Source organism: Salvelinus alpinus, chromosome 11, assembly GCF_045679555.1.
Source record: "Salvelinus alpinus chromosome 11, SLU_Salpinus.1, whole genome shotgun sequence".
Lineage (NCBI taxonomy): Eukaryota > Metazoa > Chordata > Actinopteri > Salmoniformes > Salmonidae > Salvelinus > Salvelinus alpinus.
In genome coordinates this window covers 73,502,015-73,510,385 of record NC_092096.1, presented here as the reverse complement: position 1 = coordinate 73,510,385, position 8,371 = coordinate 73,502,015, and the positions used below count along the sequence as shown (strand labels likewise).

At 41.0% G+C, this 8,371-nt stretch overlaps 1 protein-coding gene across 1 annotated transcript in view; it reads left to right on the top strand.

Annotated features, from left to right (window-relative positions):
• Positions 1 to 6,542: 6,542 nt before the first annotated feature.
• Positions 6,543 to 8,371, top strand: part of LOC139534780 (sodium/hydrogen exchanger 9B2-like) — a 65,717-nt gene continuing 63,888 nt past the window's right edge. Inside the window, exon 1 of the mRNA XM_071334227.1 lies at positions 6,543 to 7,051. The gene's annotated coding sequence lies outside the window, so the exon portion shown is untranslated. The remainder of the gene's footprint in view (positions 7,052 to 8,371) is intronic.

The window sequence follows — 8,371 nt, the reverse complement described above, 5'->3', positions numbered from 1 at the left end:
AACTAAAGGGGAATGTTGATAGTGTTAACTGAAGGGGAACGTTGATAGTGTTAACTAAAGGGAAACGTTGATAGTGTTAACTGAAGGGGAATGTTGATAGTGTTAACTGAAGGGGAACGTTGATAGTGTTAACTAAAGGGGAATGTTGATAGTGTTAACTAAAGGGAAACGTTGATAGTGTTAACTAAAGGGAAACGTTGATAGTGTTAACTAAAGGGGAATGTTGATAGTGTTAACTAAAGGGAAACGTTGATAGTGTTAACTGAAGGGGAATGTTCATAGTGTTAACTGAAGGGGAATGTTGATAGTGTTAACTAAAGGGGAATGTTGATAGTGTTAACTAAAGGGGAACGTTGATAGTGTTAACTAAAGGGAAACGTTGATAGTGTTAACTGAAGGGGAATGTTGATAGTGTTAACTAAAGGGAAACGTTGATAGTGTTAACTAAAGGGGAATGTTGATAGTGTTAACTGAAGGGGAACGTTGATAGTGTTAACTAAAGGGAAACGTTGATAGTGTTAACTGAAGGGGAATGTTGATAGTGTTAACTAAAGGGGAACGTTGATAGTGTTAACTAAAGGGGAATGTTGATAGTGTTAACTAAAGGGAAACGTTGATAGTGTTAACTAAAGGGAAACGTTGATAGTGTTAACTGAAGGGGAATGTTGATAGTGTTAACTAAAGGGGAACGTTGATAGTGTTAACTAAAGGGAAACGTTGATAGTGTTAACTGAAGGGGAATGTTGATAGTGTTAACTAAAGGGAAACGTTGATAGTGTTAACTAAAGGGGAATGTTGATAGTGTTAACTGAAGGGGAATGTTGATAGTGTTAACTAAAGGGGAACGTTGATAGTGTTAACTAAAGGGGAACGTTGATAGTGTTAACTAAAGGGAAACGTTGATAGTGTTAACTAAAGGGGAATGTTGATAGTGTTAACTAAAGGGGAATGTTGATAGTGTTAACTAAAGGGAAACGTTGATAGTGTTAACTAAAGGGGAACGTTGATAGTGTTAACTAAAGGGAAACGTTGATAGTGTTAACTAAAGGGGAATGTTGATAGTGTTAACTAAAGGGGAAAACTTTAGCAAGTTGAGTCAAGTTCAATCTGGTGCTTCTCTGTGCAGGCTGATATTTCTTCCACAAGGCAGTCCCAGGGGAGATACGCGCCCCGTACACAGTTGGAAATGAGGAACATGATATTTCTTCCGCAAGGCAGTCCCAGTGGAGATACGCGCCCCGTACGCAGTTTAGAGAGAACATTAGAAATGAGGAACATGTACTATGAGTTCTAACTCAAACGTCCACCGGCTTGACAGGAGTAAAACACAGTGTTCTTCTTCCCACGACCTGCTGGGGATCATAGACTTATAGTGCTGTCATAAATGAAAGGTTTTATTAACTAGCCTACCAAGGCCACCTGCCTACAGTCCAATGTCTGGGAAAGAGACAGAAGAGAGAGAGAGAGAGACAGAGGTCACAGAGTTCATGAATCTCTGAATGTTGGATTGGATTGCGTGGCTTTCTCTGCTAGGAGGAAACAGATGTTATGTTATGTATGAGTCCTACATTGATATGTTGAGTCCAAAAAGGCTTATGTGAATACCAACGTAGTTTTCAATATCCCAACTATCCTCTTTAAACCACAAAGAGTCGATGTCCACGCCCCTGCAATAATCTAATTAAATCCCCATAAAAATGTGTCAGTTTAAGCTAGAGATATCTAGAGATAGCTAGATATTTAGAGATAGCTAGAGATAGCTAGAGATAGCTAGAGATAGCTAGAGATATTTAGAGATAGCTAGAGATAGCTAGAGATATCTAGAGATAGCTAGATATAGCTAGAGATAGCTAGAGATATCTAGAGATAGCTAGAGATAGCTAGAGATATTTAGAGATATCTAGAGATAGCTAGAGATAGCTAGAGATAGCTAGAGATAGCTAGAGATATTTAGAGATAGCTAGAGATAGCTAGAGATATCTAGCGATATCTAGAGAGAGCTAGAGATATTTAGAGATATCTAGAGATAGCTAGAGATATTTAGAGATATCTAGAGATAGCTAGAGATAGCTAGAGATATCTAGCGATATCTAGAGATAGCTAGAGATAGCTAGAGATATTTAGAGATAGCTAGAGATAGCTAGAGATAGCTAGCGATATCTAGAGATAGCTAGAGATATTTAGAGATATCTAGAGATAGCTAGAGATATCTAGAGATAGCTAGAGATATCTAGATATAGCTAGAGCGATCTAGAGATAGCTAGAGATATCTAGAGATAGCTAGAGATATCTAGAGATAGCTAGAGCGATCTAGAGATAGCTAGAGATATCTAGAGATAGCTAGAGATATCTAGAGATAGCTAGAGATATCTAGAGATAGCTAGAGATAGCTAGAGATATCTTCTACAGGGGTGTTTGTCAGACCATAAGACATCACGAACATCGTTCTTCTCCGGAAAACGTCTCTTTCATCTGTAATGTTTTGCTCTAAGACGCCCACAGGCCTCACACGACTGAAGGCAGCCTGGTACTAGTTAAAACCTAATGACGTACAGTACAGTGGGGCAAAAAGTATTTAGTCAGCCACCAATTGTGCAAGTTCTCCCACTTAAAAAGATGAGAGAGGCCTGTAATTTTCATCATAGGTACACTTCAACTATAACAGACAAAATTAGAAAAAAAATCCAGAAAATCACATTGTAGGATTTTTTATGAATTTATTAGCAAATTATGGTGGAAAATAAGTATTTTGTCACCTACAAACAAGCAAGATTTCTGGCTCTCACAGACCTGTAACTTCTTCTTTAAGAGGCTCCTCTGTCCTCCACTCGTTACCTGTATTAATGGCACCTGTTTGAACTTGTTATCAGTATAAAAGACACCTGTCCACAACCTCAAACAGTCACACTCCAAACTCCAATATGGCCAAGACCAAAGAGCTGTCAAAGGACACCAGAAACAAAATTGTAGACCTGCACCAGGCTGGGAAGACTGAATCTGCAATAGGTAAGCAGCTTGGTTAGAAGAAATCAACTGTGGGAGCAATTATTAGGAAATGGAAGACATACAAGACCACTGATAATCTCCCTTGATCTGGGGCTCTACGCAAGATCTCACCCCATGGGGTCAAAATGATCACAAGAACGGTGAGCAAAAATCCCAGAACCACACGGGGGGACCTAGTGAATGACCTGCAGAGAGCTGGGACCAAAGTAACAAAGCCTACCATCAGTAACACACTACGCCGCCAGGGACTCAAATCCTGCAGTGCCAGACGTGTCCCCCTGCTTAAGCCAGTACATGTCCAGGCCCGTCTGAAGTTTGCTAGAGAGCATTTGGATGATCCAGAAGAAGATTGGGAGAATGTCATATGGTCAGATGAAACCAAAATATAACTTTTTTGGTAAAAACTCAACTCGTCGTGTTTGGAGGACAAAGAATGCTGAGTTGCATCCAAAGAACACCATACCTACTGTGAAGCATGGGGGTGGAAACATCATGCTTTGGGGCTGTTTTTCTGCAAAGGGACCAGGACGACTGATCCGTGTAAAGGAAAGAATGAATGGGGCCATGTATCGTGAGATTTTGAGTGAAAACCTCCTTCCATCAGTAAAGGCATTGAAGATGAAACGTGGCTGGGTCTTTCAGCATGACAATGATCCCAAACACACCGATTTTGATTTTCTGGATTTTTTTTCTTCTCATTTTGTCTGTCATAGTTGAAGTGTCCCTATGATGACAATTACAGGCCTCTCTCATCTTTTTAAGTGGGAGAACTTGCACAATTGGTGGCTGACTAAATACTTTTTTGCCCCACTGTATATATGGAAGTAGTGTAGTGCCTAAAATAAGGGGTCAAATATGTGTCAAAACATCTGATATCTCTCAGATTTAAAACAAACTTCATTTTGATGTATTCTTTGACTATCTGTTATTCCATGTATGAATTTGTTATTCAATGTGTTCCGTTGGGCTTTTTCATTTATTTGTTTAAACCTAATGGGGTCCTAAAATTACAAATGAACTATGACCTTCCTCTTTCTTTTCTTTTTTTCACCTTTATTTAACCAGGTAGGCCAGTTGAGAACAAGTTCTCATTTACAACTGCGACCTGGCCAAGATAAAGCAAAGCAGTGCAACACATACAACAACACAGAGTTACACATGGAATAAACAAATGTACAGTCAATAACACAATAGAAAAGTCTATATACAGTGAGTGCAAATGAGATAGGATAACGGGGGTGAGGCAATAAATAGGCCGTAGTGGCGAAATATTTACAATATAGCAATTCAACACTGGAGTGGTAGATGTGCAAAAGATGAATGTGCAGGTAGAGATACTGGGGTGCAAAGGAGCAAGATAAATAAATACAGTATGGGGATGAGGTAGATAGATGGGCTGTTTACAGATGGGCTATGTACAGGTGCAGTGATCTGACTGTTAGCTGAAGTTAGCTAGCATTCCAGGTGATTGACTGTTAGCTGAAATTAGCTAGCATTACAGGTGTTTGGCTGTTAGCTGAAGTTAGCTAGCATTCCAGGTGTCTGACTGTTAGCTGAAGTAAGCTAGCATTCCAGGTGTCTGACAGTTAGCTGAAGTTAGCTAGCATTCCAGGTGTCTGACTGTTAGCTGAAGTTAGCTAGCATTCCAGGTGTTTGACTGTTAGCTGAAGTTAGCTAGCATTCCAGGTGACTGACTGTTAGCTGAAGTTAGCTAGCATTCCAGGTGTTTGACTGTTAGCTGAAGTTAGCTAGCATTCCAGGTGTCTGACTGTTAGCTGAAGTTAGCTAGCATTCCAGGTGTTTGACTGTTAGCTGAAGTTAGCTAGCATTCCAGGTGTCTGACTGTTAGCTGAATTTAGCTAGCATTCCAGGTGTTTGACTGTTAGCTGACGTTAGCTAGCATTCCAGGTGATTGACTGTTAGCTGAATTTAGCTAGCATTCCAGGTGTCTGACTGTTAGCTGAAGTTAGCTAGCATTCCAGGTGATTGACTGTTAGCTGAATTTAGCTAGCATTCCAGGTGTCTGACTGTTAGCTGAAGTTAGCTAGCATTCCAGGTGTTTGACGGTAAGTTGAAGTTAGCTAACATTCCAGGTGTTTGACTGTTAGCTGAAGTTAGCTAGAATTCCAGGTGATTGACTGTTAGCTGAAGTTAGCTAGCATTCCAGGTGTCTGACTGTTAGCTGAAGTTAGCTAGCATTCCAGGTGTTTGATTGTTAGCTGAAGTTAGCTAGCATTGCAGGTGTCTGACTGTTAGCTGAATTTAGCTAGCATTCCAGGTGTTTGACTGTTAGCTGAAGTTAGCTAGCATTCCAGGTGTCTGACTGTTAGCTGAAGTTAGCTAGCATTCCAGGTGATTGACGGTTAGCTGAAGTTAGCTAGCATTCCAGGTGTCTGACTGTTAGCTGAAGTTAGCTAGCATTCCAGGTGATTGACGGTTAGCTGAAGTTAGCGTCAGTCAGTCTACACTTCAACCACATTTGTTAGAACAGACGACCATTCCTTTAGCATAGCAACTATGCTAACATAATAAATTTAAAGATTGGAGGGCATCTGTACAGACATGACCAAAATAACTAACTACCACAGGCTATTTACTTTGGTGGAGGAATGAAATCGTTTTCATTTAATTATCAAAATAACAGTTTTGATAAAAAAATATGTAATTCATTTTTATTTTAAAATGTTGGAAAAACTAATTCCCAGATTATGCTTCTGTCCAAATGCACCAATAGTCTAGTGGACCAATGTGACAAACTTGGCCTTAGCCAATACAGCGTGCCGGGAGATTGGCACCAATGACTCAGCCACATAATTGTCTTAAATCTACCACCAATCATCTCCCACAACACCTTCCCCCTAACCCTCCGTGTATACTAGCACACCACAAGCACAGAGCCACGCTTCTCAGTTGTATGTGATTTGTTCAAATGAAATGACGGCAAATACTTTACTCTTGTAAGTCACTCCGATAGAGTTCTCTGGTCAGTCCCACCCAGGCCTGTGTAATAGCCCGGGGGACAAAGGTTAATATGGTGGAAAATATTCTACAAAAGCAATAAGGCTCGGCAGTCAGTGGTAAAGTACAAGCTCAAAACAGTCACAGGTTAATGGGTCCACTGGTCCGCCATTTACCTGCGACTGTAGTCAACACTGACTTGTGCCTTAGTGCTTAAATGTGAACAAGTGGCTCATAGATACTAAGCAACTGAGAGACAGAAAATGATTTGTTGAAATTCGATGAGGCGATATTAAAAATGATCAACGGCAGTTAATACTGAATTATTTGAAACAATTCACAATAGTCATAAATACACAATAAATTCATTCAAACAAGAACATCTACTCTCTCTCTCTCTCTCTCTCTCTCTCCCCCCCCTCGTTCTCTCTCTCTCTCTCGCTCCCCCCCTCTCTCTCTCTCTCTTCTCTCTCTCTTCTCTCTCTCTCTCCTCTCTCTCTCTCTTCTCTCTCTCTTCGCTCTCTCTCTCTCTCTCTTTCTCTCCCCCCCCCTCTATCTCTCTCTCACACACACAAAAACACACTGAGTGACAGTAAAGAGAGGCATGAGTTTGGTGAGGTGTAAAGTTTGTCTTGGCGGTCTGAAGAAAGTGGGTAGTGCAGCAGAGGAACAGAAGGAAGGAGAGGAAACCAGCAGAGGCCTAGAAGGAAGGAGAGGAACCAGCAGAGGAACAGAAGGAAGGAGAGGAGACCAGCAGAGGAACAGAAGGAAGGAGAGGAGACCAGCAGAGGAACAGAAGGAAGGAGAGGAGACCAGCAGAGGAACAGAAGGAAGGAGAGGAAACCAGCAGAGGAACAGAAGGAAGGAGAGGAGACCAGCAGAGGAACAGAAGGAAGGAGAGGAAACCAGCAGAGGAACAGAAGGAAGGAGAGGAGACCAGCAGAGGAACAGAAGGAAGGAGAGGAGACCAGCAGAGGAACAGAAGGAAGGAGAGGAAACCAGCAGAGGAACAGAAGGAAGGAGAGGAAACCAGCAGAGGAACAGAAGGAAGGAGAGGAAACCAGCAGAGGCCTAGAAGGAAGGAGAGGTTAGTAATGCTTCTGGGTATCTTATCTATATGCAGAAATGCCATCAATAACATAAATACAAACAACAAGACAATACCATCGTTTTCAGCCATATCCCAGTTGAAGGATTCCTGGATTTGTATCCCCATTATGTGAATCTTCCAAACAGGAAACATTTAGGGAAAGATTAGGGAATTTCGCAACTAACCAGTGGTAGTGTTGTTATAACCATTACTAGTCTCTACCAGTGGTAGTGTTGTTATAACCATTACCAGTCTCTACCAGTGGTAGTGTTGTTATAACCATTACTAGTCTCTACCAGTGGTAGTGTTGTTATAACCATTACCAGTCTCTACCAGTGGTAGTGTTGTTATAACCATTACCAGTCTCTACCAGTGGTAGTGTTGTTATAACCATTACCAGTCTCTACCAGTGGTAGTGTTGTTATAACCATTACCAGTCTCTACCAGTGGTAGTGTTGTTATAACCATTACCAGTCTCTACCAGTGGTAGTGTTGTTATAACCATTACTAGTCTCTACCAGTGGTAGTGTTGTTATAACCATTACCAGTCTCTACCAGTGGTAGTGTTGTTATAACCATTACCAGTCTCTACCAGTGGTAGTGTTGTTATAACCATTACCAGTCTCTACCAGTGGTAGTGTTGTTATAACCATTACCAGTCTCTACCAGTGGTAGTGTTGTTATAACCATTACTAGTCTCTACCAGTGGTAGTGTTGTTATAACCATTACTAGTCTCTACCAGTGGTAGTGTTGTTATAACCATTACCAGTCTCTACCAGTGGTAGTGTTGTTATAACCATTACCAGTCTCTACCAGTGGTAGTGTTGTTATAACCATTACCAGTCTCTACCAGTGGTAGTGTTGTTATAACCATTACCAGTCTCTACCAGTGGTAGTGTTGTTATAACCATTACCAGTCTCTACCAGTGGTAGTGTTGTTATAACCATTACTAGTCTCTACCAGTGGTAGTGTTGTTATAACCATTACCAGTCTCTACCAGTGGTAGTGTTGTTATAACCATTACCAGTCTCTACCAGTGGTAGTGTTGTTATAACCATTACCAGTCTCTACCAGTGGTAGTGTTGTTATAACCATTACCAGTCTCTACCAGTGGTAGTGTTGTTATAACCATTACCAGTCTCTACCAGTGGTAGTGTTGTTATAACCATTACCAGTCTCTACCAGTGGTAGTGTTGTTATAACCATTACTAGTCTCTACCAGTGGTAGTGTTGTTATAACCATTACTAGTCTCTACCAGTGGTAGTGTTGTTATAACCATTACCAGTCTCTACCAGTGTTGTTATAACCATTACC